General features: G+C 38.9%; 1 long non-coding RNA gene across 1 annotated transcript; it reads right to left on the bottom strand.

Moving 5' to 3' along the window:
- Positions 1–9759: 9759 nt before the first annotated feature.
- On the bottom strand, positions 9760–11816 carry LOC148875647 (uncharacterized). Its single transcript, XR_016101388.1, has 2 exons — positions 11686–11816; positions 9760–10002 (listed from the first exon to the last, which is right to left on the bottom strand). It is a non-coding gene; the product is annotated as an uncharacterized LOC148875647 (long non-coding RNA).
- Positions 11817–15285: the final 3469 nt, after the last annotated feature.

The following is a 15285-nucleotide window of genomic DNA, read 5'->3' as shown; positions in this document are numbered from 1 at the left end:
ACAACTAAGTCACCACTCCCCATGACAAGAGTAGGAGAGGAGAAACAGTAAGGGTGATGTACAACACAGTATAGTTACAATTGAAGAAATTTATCCATATTTTTCTTTATCATTAATAAATTATCTTTGGTCATCACTCATCACTATTGATTATAAAAGTTAATATCTCTATATGGAAATTGGTTGACATGCATAATACAACTTGATTTACCATGGTCCATACTTCAAAAATGATTCTCATCATATTCTGTAAATATTCAGTTTCAAACCAACTTGCTTGGGGTCTTCTTTTAGTTTAATCAAAGAGTCTCCCCCAATTTTCTTTTTTTCAATGATGATTGTCCAGGTTTCTACTTTCATTAATTACTTTTGACAATGATTGATTTATTGGATCATGTTATAATTTGTATATGATATTTGCTTTTGCTTAGAATTTTCTAAAATTAGTATAAATTTTCATCAATCACTTAAAAAGAATTTGCTTTTTTAATTACCTTTGTCATTTTGTTTGAGGTATGTGTGATATGAGCAATGCTATCCTCATTTTGAAAAATTTCATGGTTATTTGGCTTTGATATTCCTTAGGAAGTAAATCCTTAATATGCCAGATTTGTTAAGAAATGCAGAACTTGAAGAAAATACACTGCTTGAAGTTATTTTTATCGCTTATTGTTAGAAGAAATGCAGAACCTTGATATTCCTTAGGTTCACTGATATTCCTTAGGTCCCATGGGGGGTATGGGACCATGGCCTGAATTCCAAAGCAATTGGAAAATTTTGAGTCTTCTGATTGCCAGATTATTGTCATTTCAAACATATTCAAATATGACTAGTTCGTTCAATGGAGAAATAGAAGAAACAAAAAGGATTCGTTGATAATGAACTTATATTTAAAGATGTTTCTGTATTTTTTAATATTTTTTGGGCCTTTTCATGTGATTTTAGTGTTTCATTCACTTTGGATTGGATTAGACCCAATTCAATCCATTTGCATTTTTAATTCGATTCAATTGGATTGCAGATGTTGTAGGTTTTTTTCATATATTTTCTGGGTTTTTATGTAATTTTTAAGTTTCATTTAGTTTGGATTGGATTGGACCCAATCTAGTCCATTTGCATTTCAATTGTAGGTTTTTTTCATATATTTTCTGGGTTTTTATGTAATTTTTAAGTTTCATTTAGTTTGGATTGGATTGGACCCAATCTAGTCCATTTGCATTTCAATTGTAGGTTTTTTTCATATATTTTCTGGGTTTTTATGTAATTTTTAAGTTTCATTTAGTTTGGATTGGATTGGACCCAATCTAGTCTATTTGCATTTCAATTGGATGCAAACAAGACAGGTTAGTAGGTCTTGGTATGAATGAACAAGAGCTTAAATCCTGTATGTTAACATTCTCCACCGTGCCCTTTCCCCACCCTTGAGTCCCTTGTAATGTGTACAAGACCTGGAATTAAATCTTATCTTCATTGTTGCTTATTTATCTCTCTCTAAAATACACACAAACAAGCAAGTATAAATGCTGAATTGTTTTATGTTCACTTCCATGTTCTATAACACACTTTCCTATTATTGCAGATTGGCCCTTTCCAAGTTTCCAAGTTGACCCTGAGTATGTTTTTGGGCCTTCTCAAATGGTGCTAAAGATGGTTTCTTTTCATAGCCTGAAACTTTGCCCATGCCTATTGTTAGTTTTGTTGGAGGTCGCCATGAAGCTAATGGGTAATTTGGATTTTTTCTTCATATCTTTGTTTCTTTGAACACTCACAAAACAAACTTTATTAATTATAATCTCAAGAACTTTTTTCTATGCATGGTATGTGATGAGGGCAGATTTGACCCTTCATTGACATCATGACACATGGCATATTAGAACAGTTGGACTACATCCCAGCATCACCTAGGCGACAACTTGCCTTAGCCAAAATGGGGTCCAAGCTAGTGACTTGCCTCTACCGCTGACCTGGCGGCCTACTTCTACCGCTGACCTGGCGGCCTACTTCTACTGCCAACCTGGCGACCCGCCTCTGCTACCGACCTAGCGACCTACTTTTGCTGTCGACCTAGAGACTTCCCTCTGTCGTCGACTTGGCGATCTACTTCTATCGCCGACCTGGCGACCTACCTCTACTGCCGACCTGGCGACCTGCCTCTATTGCCGACTTGGCAACCTAGCGATCTGCTTTTGTTGCCAACTAGGCGACGTACCTTTTTAGAAGCTTGCCAGTTGTCTTCGAACGTTTCGGGATCATGCCGCGTAACCGTAGGCCTTATCCTCATCTTGCTCGAGCATCAGAGCCACCTCTCCGGCTCGTCACCATTCAGCTAGGCATCAGAACCACCTCTCTAGCTCGTCACCACTCAATTAAGCATCAAAGCCACCTCTCCAGTGAAGGGATAAGATATCCATCACATGGATGCCCAAAGATTGTGGAATAAGGGGGCAAATTTCAAAAATTTTTCTCTCCCTTTAACTGGAAATCGAATTCCCTATTTAGAAAATCATATTTTCAAGAATCATTCTTGAACCATAAACTGAACCAGATCTGAACCAAAAGGAGTAGGGAGGGATTATACCTGATACGAAGAAGCAGTATCTCCCAATGGAGGTGTTCACGCCCAAGGAAGGATCCAAAATCTGCTCCCACTGAAAATGGTGTAGTGCAGGGTGGAGCAGAATCAATAGTGTTCTTCCAAAAGAACTTGACCTTTCGCAAGAATCAATTGGACGACTTGTAAATACAACTCCCACCAATATTTTCTCCAAAAGATTGGTATCAAGATCAAATCTTGATCTCTCCCAAGAACTGGAGATCGAACTGCTGGAGGCGATGGTTGCAAGGAGGCAGCAAGAGAGTATTTGCAGGGTGTAGAATTCTCTCTTCTAGTAATCTCAGCTTTGGAGACAAGGATGTGTAGCTTGCATGTCTAAAGGCTGCCGCCCCCTTCTCCTTTTATAATCTTAAAGGGATCAGCTCCTAATCCCATTAGGAGTTGCTAACCCAAATCATATTTGGATTAGAAGTCCCTTTAAGTGATAAGGGATAACCCTTATCTTATCTGCAGATTAAATCAGCCATCTCCTAATCTAATTAGGAGGTTTTCAGATCTAAATCTCATTTAGATCTTGGACTCTCTAAGTGGATAGGGTCTGGGCCCAATCCTATCAACTGATCATTCTCAAAATTCGCCCCTTAAGTGACTAATCAAATTAGCCCAGTTCAAAATGGGCTTAAGGCCCATTTAAGGTTATGTATTCATTTAGCCTTCCAAATTGTTGCCCAGTTGGTCTTCCTTGTATGGCGTGGGACCCAAACATTGATCTACACATCAGCCACATGGGTTTAGCCCAGCCTTTGTTACAAGGCCTGGCCGAATATACTATTATGGACAGTGCACCCCCTGAAACCCATCAAATGGGCTCTATGGGCCCAACACTTACCCTAAATGGTCCCTGGGCCAAGCCACCTTGTAACACCCAGGGACTGTGGGTAGATGCAATATTAGCCCATCAGGTATTATCCTCAATGGTCTTACACTTAACCTCTCAGCTCATAATGATCATACACTACCCGACAAGAGAGGACCTCTCCCTCGGCTGTAAGGAACAGTGTTGCACTCTCTCTTGTATGGATCTCGGGAATTAAAACCTTTTGTACCATAATATATATACTTTTATATCTCATATAAAATATATTTTGCAAAAACAAATCTCAACAATTGAAATCGGCTACCAGTAGTTTTGGTTTCCATTAGTGAGAGTGCATCCCCGATCATTACCTTTGTCCGACAAAGGGGCTGATCCTATCACTATGATCACCCACTTAGATGAATTCTCAGACTGTCCCAATACACCCAGGTTTTGACCCCCGCTAAGGATCTCATTGATTGGTACATCAAAGATAGCCCAATCCGACACATAGTGCAGTATCATAATCGAGTCTAGGGGTTGGGTGTAACTTTCCAGTTTTGCCCATCAATCTCCAAGGTATAGGGCAATACTGAAAATCTAGTCCAGTTCAAAGATTCAATTAATCCTACACTGTAAGTGTCTAGGGTCTCACCCTAGTAGCTGAGACAGGCCACCCCAACTGACTTGGTGGCACCACAGTGTCAGCCTTGTCAGGATAGGTCTCCCCAGACCGACCTACTGGCTGTGAACATTCTAAACTAACACAAGTCTCATTAAGTGTCAAGTTTAAGGGTATTACACAGAAACATACCAAGGGATCATGAATCAAATATGCACTTTTATTCATTTACAATAAACTCATAAAATACATCATTTTGATTGAAGCTAAGGGCATACAAAAACTGTCTAACATCCAGCTCGTCACCATTTATCTAGGCATCAGAGCAACCTCTCCATCTTGTCAGCATTTAGCTAGGCATTAGAGCCACCTCTCCAGTTTGTCACCACTCAGTTAGGCATCAAAGCCACCTCTCTAGCTTGTCACCATTCAGCTAGGCATTAGAGCCACCTCTCCAGTTTGTCACCATTCAGCTAGGCGTCCAAGCCACCTTCCAGGTAGGGATTATTCAACTAGGAAATTGAGTCACTAGTTAGCCAGGAACTGCTAAAATGCGCATCATCAATTGGGAAACGTTACAAAAGGCTATGTTCTCACTCGATTCTCTGAGCCTCAAGTAATAACATCTTCAAGCAACAACAACAGTGTTTGATCGAAAGAACCCCCTAGGGGGGCAGAAACAAAATGATTAGCCTAGATGAATTCTCGCAGTCTTGCTCGAATAGAGTCTCCCTAACTGTGAGACCACCCCATATGTTGAGCTCTACATGCTTTCTACGAGAGTTGGCGGCCAATAAAATGTGAGGCCACCCCATAGGTCGAGCCCTCAATGGTTCCTGTGGGAGTTGATAGCCAATAAACTGTAAGGTCGCGCTGTAGATTGAGCCCTCCATGCTTTACGTGGGAGTTGATGGCCAGTTGGTTGTGGAGTCACCCTCGCAGGTCAGTCCTATCGAGGTGACAAGGTGCTTATAAGCCGAGGTGTTGAGAGCAAAACTAGACTGCCAAAATTCCAACAACCTGGCGACCTGGAGACTTGCCTCTGAATTGGCGACTTGGAGACTTGCCTCCAAACTGGCGACCTGCTTCCACCGACCTGGCAATGTACTTCTACCGACCTAGCGATCTGCCTTTGCCGTCGAGATGGCGACCTACCTCCGCTGACCTGGCAACACACAATCAGCCCAGACGAGCCTTGTCAGCCCTGTTTGCGAGGTCACCCCTACAGCTCAAGCCATCCGTGGCTCCCGTGGGAGTTGACAGCCAATGACTTGCAATCGCCCTTGTGGGTTGAGCCTTTCAAGGTTCCCATGCGAGCTATCAACCTGTAGTTAGTAAAGCTGCCCCCGCAGGCAGAGCTCCTTGTGGCTTGTCGTAGGAGTAGACGACCAGCACCTTAGAGGACTATCACAGTGCAGTCATGACATCGACCCGCTATTTAAATTTCAACATCGACACACATATCGCAAGAAGAAGCCAAACCGCTTTCAACATCAATGACCCCTAAGCCGACCTCGAAATATGTTGGTAACAGGCCAAAGGACCTACGACGAAGCACGAATCTAGTCCCTTCATTAGCTGATCTCAGCTCGGGAGTGGGGGGTAATTGATGAGGGTAGATTTAGCCCTCCACTGACATCATCACACATGGCATATCAGAGCAACTGGACTACATCCTAGCATCACCTAGGTGACAACTTGCCTTAGCCAAAATGGGGTCCCAGCTGGCGACCCGCCTCTGACACCGACTTGGTGACCTACTTCTACTATCGACCTGGTGACCTGCCTCTACTGTCGACCTAGCGACCTACTTCTGCTGCCGACATAGAGACCTGCCTCTGCCATCGACCTGGCGATATACTTCTATCGTCGACTTGGCGATATACTTCTATCGCTGACTTGGCGACCTATCTCTGCCACCGACCTAGCGACCTGCCTCTGTTGCCGACTTGGCAACCTAGCGATCTGCCTCTGTCGCCAACCTGGCGACGTACCTTTCTAGAAGCTTGCCAGTTGTCTCCGAACCTTTCGGGATCATGCCGCGTAACCATAGGCCTTATCCTTATCCCTCCCGAATTGGAGGGAAATGGTAAGCCTTATTAACTAGCATGTTATCCTCCTTCTAAAGCAGAACAGACCTCTACGTCGTGGGCTGAGGATTCTGGGAGCGTTTCACGAGACCCACAACAACCCAACAATATAAGGGCATCAGCCCCTGAGACCCATGTAGATGCACAATTTTTAGTTCTCACAGCTCTCCAGCTCTATCACATTTAGCTATCTTAAAATCTCTGATTCGCTAACTTAAGCATCGGAGTGCACACCCCGGGTAAAGCAACCCGGGCACTTTGACGCTGTTTCCTTGTAGGTTGCATCAGAGCCACCTCTCCAGCTCGCCACTAGTCAGTTAGGCATCAGGGCCACCTCTCTAGCTCGTCACCATTTAGCTAGGCATCAGAGCCACCTCTCCAGCTCGTCACCACTCAATTAGGCATCAAAGCCACCTCTCCAGTTTGTCACCATTTAGCTAGGCATCAGAGCCACCTCTCCACCTTGTCACCATTTAGCTAGGCATTAGAACCACCTCTCCAGCTCGTCACCACTCAGTTAGGCATCAAAGCCACCTCTCCAGCTCATCATTACTCAGTTAGGCATCAAAGCCATCTCTCTAGCTCGTCGCCGTTCAGCTAGGCATCAAAGCCACCTCTCCAGCTCATCACCATTCAGCTAGATGTCCAAGCCACCTTCCAGGTAGGGATTATTCAACCAAGCATTTGAGTCATTAGCCAGCCGGTAGCTGCCAAAATGCACATCATCGATATGCTAAAGAGAAGCATTGTCTAGCCAACTATATATTGGGATTAGCATTCTGCATTCAAGTCTACTTCAAAGATATCAACACATGTGTTCTACTTAGTTTTAACCCCCCCTTCAAATGCTTATTTGATTTTGTTCCCTTTCATTTCAGGTCCTCCAACACTTGTCTTATTGCACATGGACATGGTTATTCACTCCCATTGAGCGCCTTAACACTCAATATCAACACAACTTAAGAGAGTTTGAGCTTGCAAACCGTATATTCACTTCCTACATGGAAACCTCCTCTTCTATGATTACATGGAAAATGGACATTGTATTGTTGAGATTTTATTCTTTTTAATCTTTTCTATTTGAACAATTTGTTTTGGATATTATAATAATTAATTGTGAAATTAATAAATTTTATTTTAAATTGCACTTTTCTACATGTTTAAGTTTTATGTATAATTGTTATGGAATTTGCATTAAGCAAGAATTAAAGTAGTAAATCAATAAAATTGCACGTACAAAAGGTATATAAAAAAAGAAAAATAGGATCTAAGCCGGCGGTCATAAAGATCTAAAAACCGCTGCCTAAAATGTGGGAAGAATGTTCGGCGGACTCAAAGGTGGTGGTCATAAAAATCTAAGGCGGTGGTACCGAATGCCATCTAAGAGGGGCATGGGCCTGAGTGGCGAAGTCTGAGGTGGCGGTCCAGTCCGCCGCTTTTAACATATCTAAGTCGGCGGTCCTGACAAACCACCGCTTTAGAGATACTCGAACCATTTTTGGACCGGCCACCAAAGACGGTGGTCATTCTTATCTAAGCCGGCGGTCCTGACCTAAGGCAGCACTTGCTTAGATGGCGGATGGAAGACAGCCGCCTTAGATCCAAGCCGGCGGTCTCTGGTCTGCCGGCTTTGACCGTTTTTCTTGTAGTGGAGTAGAATGCTGTTAAAGTTGTACGTGTACAAAATTGGTTATTTTTCAGTGGCGACCAAGTTGAAAACAATTGGGAGGGTCCGAAGTTTACTGGTTTGTGAACCAAATCATCTTGTTGCTGTTGAAGAGAGTGGAAGATTGGAGGTTTTGGTCATGAATTCAACATGTAGGTGATTTGTTGTCAAACATATGAAGTTCATAGTTTGCTTGTTCTTTATGCGCTTCAATATTACCAGGAGCTAGGCCTATCAAGCCATACATATCACACTTCTAGCTTCTTGTGGCTATATATTTCTTTTGTCAAACACTCAAATTTTCTAATTGTTCTTTGGGCAAGATCTTGGTAATTGATTTTATATGCTAGAATGTTGTAGGTTCATTAGGCACATGGATATTAGTAGATGATGTTAATTATGTCTACAACATAATTCCCCGTTAGTTAAGACGAAAGATGTATCCTTCAAACAGGGGCTCATATGGTGCCAACTACAGATGGCCATATTGGTTTCTCCACACATGAACATAATTCTGAAATAAAAAAGGTTTGCTGATTTGTTCCTTTCCTTGCAGTGGAGATTGCTCAGTTTCATTAGTTCGGTTTGTCGATATTGGACATTTAGTAGGGACGAGAAAACAATATGGATAGATAAATCAATAAGGGCTGAAACTTGAGATACGGATTTTATATATTTGTGGAAATTTTAGTATATTTTTTGGGCTTTCATGTAAGTTTTAAAGTTTAGTTTGGACTGGATTGGGTCAAATCCGATCCATTTGTATTTCAATTGGACTGGATTGGATCCAGTGTGATTTGGATCGGATTTGGTCCAATCAATTTGGAAATGGATCAATGATGGACTGGATCGGATTGGACCAAAACCGTCCAATTGACAGCTCTGCTGGGAGCTGCCCCCATTTTTTCCCTTGACTACTAGCCATAACCTATAAGTTATAAATAATAAGTCTACACATGAAAATTCAGATTATTCGAAAAACATAAAAAAGATAACGAATATCAATGAGAATTTAAAAAAAATAAAGTAAGATACAATTTATTATATATATTAATATTCAAATTATTCAAAAAATAGGATAATATTAACTATACATATAAATCAACAAATGAAGATTCAGATTATTCAAGAAAAAAAACATAAAAAAGATAACCAATACCAATGAGAATTAAAAAAATATAAAGTAGGATATAATTTATTATACATATTAATATTCAGGTTATTCAAAAAAAGGATAATATTAACTATACATATAAATCAACAAACGAAAATTCAGATTATTAAAAAAACATAAAAAAGATAACCAATAACAATGAGAATTTAAAAAAATAAAATAGGATACAATTTATTATACATATTAATATTCAGATTATTCAAAAAAACATACAATTATGATAAAATTTATTGTACAAACTAATAATAATGCAATAAGTGAATATTTGTATTATTCAAAAAAATAAAACATAACAATATTAACTATACATAGATCAAGGATAAAATTTATTATACATATAAAGTTTATTATGCATAATAATAATAATAATAATAATAATAATAATAATAATAATAATAATAATAATAATAATAAAATAACAATGAAATAGTTAGAAATTCAGATTATTCAAGAAAATAAAAAAATACCTAAAAAATAAAATAGGATGACTAAATTCAGATTATACAAAGGAAAATGAAAATTTGGGTCATTCAAAAAAATATTAAAAACATAACCAACAAAAATTCATAAAAAAATGCAAAGTGAATTTATTATTACAAAACAATATTTAATAACAAATGAAATTAACAAATATTCATATAAAAATTCATGAGAAAATGCAATCGCAATTTTGAAAAATTTAAACATTTAACTAATATTAATCACAACAACATATATAAAGCATTACAAATATTCATCACAAATATTAAACATTTAATGAAAAATTAATCAAAAGAAAAAATAAAACATGACAAAAATTCAAACATAAAAAATGCAATGTTTAACACCACCAAATATTCATCCAACTTCAACGGTTTTTTCGCATAATTTTTAAGAAAAAAATTGGAATTCTCATATGAAACCAAAATATTTTCAAATCAAACAAAAAAACAAAAAAAAAAACACCAAACATGGAGGGGAGGTGTTGGGTGAACTAATCTCCTTGTCACCAGCGGTTGGACGGTAAGACTGTCACTATATAACTCTTCTAAATCGTAGATCTGCAAACACATCAAATAGGGGAGTTTTAGGTTTAAAAAACCCTAAGAAAAATGGCTTAATATGAAGAAAAAATTCACAAAATGTGAGAGAATGGCAAAACAACAAGTCTATCGCCATTTTTCCTCATCGCTAGTCAACATTGGTGGACCTGGGTGCAATGCTACCTAGTTCACTATGTTTGAATGAGAGGAGAGGGAGGTAAAACCCTCGTTTTGGGGTATTTTGGGCATTAAAAAATATAATGGACTGATTCATCCAATTCTATTGGAAGAAGCACTTCTCCAAGAAGTGCTAAAAAAAAAGCCAACTTAAATGCTTCTTTTAATAAAAAGTACTTCTTTCCCATTTTTTTATCAAACACATAAAAACATTTAATAACCACTTAATATGTGGTCCGGCTCTTAAAAGAAGTAAATTTTAGAAGTGAAATCAAACAGGGACTTAATGACCAATAAATTGGATAAAAGGAGTAATCTCTAGCTGCAGTGAGTGCGATTACATTAGAGAAGTAGCCAAAGTTCCGTAGTTGAGTGCGATTTGCTGTGAAAAACTAGTGAGTGCAATTCACTGTGAGTGCTTTTTGGAGCGCAACCTTAGACTCTTCACGAGACCGAAGGCGGAGCTTCAAAGAAATATCTCAAGAGAGTGAGCTTCACAAAGGAAAAGACCTACATCAAAGAAAATGGAGTCGAATCAAGAAGAACTTTCAGACGACGGAAAAATCAGAGAAAAGCAAAGGAAGCTAGAGGAACGATGGAAAAGAGCGATATATGGGAAAGTAATAGCGGATAAACAAATGAATGCCTTTGGTGTCCTTCAAAAAGTCAAAAATTTCCGGCCAAACTGTAAATATGAAGTATAGTGGTTGAAGGACGAACTACTGTGGATCGTCTTCAAGAAGAAAGCAGATATGGAACTATTTTTATCGCAGGAACCATGGCGGATCCAAGGGTATCAACTAATTCTATAGAAGTGGGAACCCAATGCCATTCCAAGATCCGTGGCATTTTCAGAGTTAAGAATCTTCATAAGGATTGTCGATGCCCCAATGGAGAAGTGATTCTGGTCTTGTGGGGCAAAAATGGTGAGTGTTGCAGGCCAACCGATTCCGAAAGAAAATTGGGAGTCAGACTCTGATGAAGAAATTCCACAATGGGAGAAAGTTTTCAAGATAAGGGTTGCCATAGACATCAGGAAACCCATAGTGGTGGGGAACTAGGATCAAGATGAAGAAGGCACAGAATAGTGGTATTCATTCCAATATGAGATACTACCGATATTTTGCAGCAGATGTGGAGTAATAGGACATAGAGATAACAAGTGTACCAAGGTATCGGAGGAACAATTCATGGAGCAAATAATAGGTAGACTGGCCGATCAATCCATCGACAGGCAGGTAGGCAGCAACTATTATGCAATTGGCTAAGAGTAAGTCCTGAATATGATGAGTTCAAAGTAATTAACAGGGAGAAGAGTGAAGATAGAGCAGGAAAAGCCCCAGTCAGTGGGCATGCACCCCCAACAGACGCAGAAGAAAGTGAAGCGATGAAACTTCGCCCTTAAAATCAAAATGCTTTGCTAGAAAGGGTAACAGAAAGATCGAACCCCTAATCGATCAACTTACTTGTAAGAAGAAAATTATTCCAGGAAAGGCTCGGAGCCAAAACGAACTAGAGCCTCACCTTCCATGTGACGCTCTCACCAGTGGGGAAAGACAACCGGAGAAGACGTGCTGGAGAAGAGAGTACGGCAGACGATGATAGACTTCAATTACAGTCAATTCCAAAATCAAATCAGGCTGACATGGAAAATATTTTGGCAAGGAAAGCCCACCGAATCAAAAAAGGAAAAAAATATTAAATATGCCAGCGAACAATGTGACATGGCCTTCCAACTAGTGGTAAAGAAAAAACTAAAGGCCTCGGGTATAGTAATCAGAGAAATCTAATCCGAGGCCCGATGGATAATATAGAATTGGATTGAAAGAGAAACGGGAAAATTTACCCAGCCCAGAAGCCTGAACCGAAGAAAGGAAGATCAGTACCTGACCTGACAAACGATAAGCCCTTTACCGGAATTTACTCTAACTCAGGAACATATCAGCATGCGGAGCTTACTCAAAATTGGGTGAGACAGGATTGATGATGAACCAGCGGACATGGAGGAAGAACAACAGTCGGAAAGCCAATCTGAAGGAATGGAACTGGAAGATGAACCTGAGCAAGGGAGCATGGGAAAAACAAATGGAAACAACTTAACAAGCCAGGAAGAAGAGGTAAGTTTATCTCAAAGCTTATTTCAATTACCTCCTTATAATGATGCAGTTTGGCATGTTTCCTGTTTTTGCAATAAACTGTATGATTATTTTGTAGTAAATAAGAAGAAAAATAGAAAATTAAAACCCACAAAATGAAAAAAAGTAAAGAATGAGAGAAAATTCTTAACTAAGTCAGTAGGAATGGGGGTATTAGAAAAAAAAAAAAAAAAGAAAAAGGAAAACATTAGGGAAAAAGAAAAAAATTCAAGGCAATTCTTATGGACTTGCAAAAGAAAAGAGAAACAAGGAAACAATAATAGGGTAGGAGCAACATTGGCTGACTTCTAATCTTACAAGGAGTCAAAAACTGGGTGAGGGATCAGTAGAAATGGAAGAGTTAAATGTGATCCTCCTAAAAAAAGTATCTTGACTAATAGATGTCAATTAAAAAATAAGTGGGTTGGGGGTGCTGTCCCGGAACAGGCCCTAGGGAACAAATGAGAATCCTAAGCTGTAATTGTCATGGAATTGGGCCTCCACTAACAATTCAAGCTTTAAAGGAGACCAACAACAAAATAAAATCGGATATTATTTTCCTTATGAAAACCAAACAGTCCCTACTAAATTGTAGAATAAAAGCTCAGTTCCTAAAGGATTGGAATTGTTGGGAAACTAATGCATAGGGCTTGAAAGGGGGGTAAGCCCTTTTCTAGAAAGAGGAAGCCATAAAAAAGATCCTCTTTGATGGTAACAACTTCATTCATGCTGAAATCTATGGAGATAAAGGAATCAACTGGTCATGTACCTTTATTTATAGGGAACCAAAGAGACATAGAAGAAGAAGGTTCCTGAAAAAATGGAGCTTCCTAGCCACCTTAGTTAAGGGACCCTGGCTCTACTGTGGTGACCTTAATATGCTTTTTAATAGAGAGGATTAGGAAGGAGGGAATCCTTGCAATCATACCACCCTAACCCTAAACAAGAATTTCCTGAGCAATTGTGGTTTATTTGAAATCATAAGCTGTGGAATTAAATTCACCTGGTCAAATAAAGAGAAGGCAAAGAAAAAGTAGAAGCAAAACTAGATAGATCAGTAAGTAACCAAATTTGGAGAGATAAATTCAAAGGAGCCCATGTTAAAGTTTTGGTCTCACTGGGTTACACCATTATCCAATCCTGGTGAACACGAAAGATATAATGAGTTAAAAGAAAAAACCCTTCAGCATGGAACAAATGTGGTTAACCCATGAGAACTTTAAAGAAACTATCCAAAAAAGTTGGGGGTAACAATCTCCTGGGCTACCACAAGATAATTTCAATAGTAACTTATATAGTTTGTAGAAAAACCTTAAATAATGGAATAGATTGGCCTTAGAAGCTGAGCTGAATCTAAGGAGCAAAAAATGTGAGACAAGGATCAAAGGATTAGAATCTGAATTGGAAATTTGATTATCTAGAGAGGAACAAATGTGGGCTCAAAAGTTTCGAGTGAATTGGCTGGAGCATGGAGACAAGAATACAAAATACTTCCACGCCCAAACTCTTTAAAGAATAAGCAAAAATAGAATTCTAAGTCTCGAAAAGGAACCAGGGGTCTGGATTGAAGGGGAAGATCAAATAGAAGAAGTTCTAAACCAACACTTTGAGAGCATCTTCAAATCATCAATTGTCCACTATCTAGATGAGATACTGGAAAGTATGAGTAGGAAAATATCTGAAGAAGAGAGTAGGTGGACAGAGAAGGATATAGAGGAGGAAGAAAACAAAGAAGCTTTATTTCAGATGGCACCTCTTAAAGCTCCTAGTCTAGATGGATTTCAGAACATTTTTTCCAAAAATACTGAAAAATTGTAGGGCCTGACATGTGCAAAGCTATTTCAGGCTTTTTCAGCTCTACCCATTTAAATAAAGACATGAACAAGACTTTTATTGCTCTGATTCCCAAGGTTAAGCACCCAATGTAGGCAAGCCACTTCAGACCCATCAGTCTTTGCAACACCAATTATAAGGTCATAGCCAAAATCTTAGTAAATAGGATTAAACCTCTGTTGCACAAAATAATTAGTGAAAACTGGAGTGCTTTTGTCCTAGGTAGACAAATCCATGATAATATACTCATAGCTCATGAAATAGTTGATTTCATGAAGAAATATAGGGGTAAGAAAGCTTGGATAATCTAGTGGAGGCAATCAAATTATATGAAAAGTCTTTTGGTCAACAAGTAAAATTTTCAAAATCTAAGGTGTTTTTTAGTAAATATTTACACCCAAGACTTCAAAAGATTATGGCTAGAAAACTAAAAATTAAAAAGGTTGACCACCCTGGAATATATTTAGGTTTACTCGCAGCAGTTAGAGATCAAAGAAAGAACTATTCAACCAATTGATAAGGAGGATTTAGTCCAAAACTTTCAAATGGCATGAAACGCTCCTATCGAATGGAAGAAAAGAAGTTCTTCTAAAATCTGTTGTTGCAGCCATACCAAACTACACTATGTCTTGCTTTCTGATTCCAAAATCCATTTGTCATGATATGGAAAAAGCCCAAAGGAAATTTTGGTGGGGTTTCTAAGAAAAGAAGAAAATCAACTGGGCCAATTGGGGTATTATAAGCAAGAACAAAAGTGATGGTGGATTGGGTTTTATAGATCCACATTGTTTCAACAAGGCCCTCCTGGCAAAACATGCATAGAGACTTTGCACAAAAGAGCAAAATTTGTGGTGTAAAGTGATACAAGCTAGATACTTAAAAGGAAAAAATTTCTTAGATGACAAATTACCACACAGAGGTTCTTGGGGATGGCAAAGTCTACTAGCTGGGAAGAAAATTCTAAAAAAAGGGGCTTTTGGGAAGTCAACTCAAGAGAAAAGGTTAAAATATGGGGTGACCCTTGGATAAAGGGCTTGCCAGACTTTAGACTAATGGGCCCAAACCCTGGAAACAACAGCCCTATCTGGGTCAAAGATCTAATAGACCAAGAGAAAAGATGTTGGAACCTTGTCACTTTAAGGGAAAGCTTCACAAA

Source organism: Nelumbo lutea, chromosome 1, assembly GCF_056320005.1.
Source record: "Nelumbo lutea isolate HS-2025 chromosome 1, American lotus-T2T, whole genome shotgun sequence".
In the NCBI taxonomy this organism is placed as follows: Eukaryota; Viridiplantae; Streptophyta; class Magnoliopsida; order Proteales; family Nelumbonaceae; genus Nelumbo; species Nelumbo lutea.
This window is presented reverse-complemented; position numbering and strand designations above follow the sequence as displayed.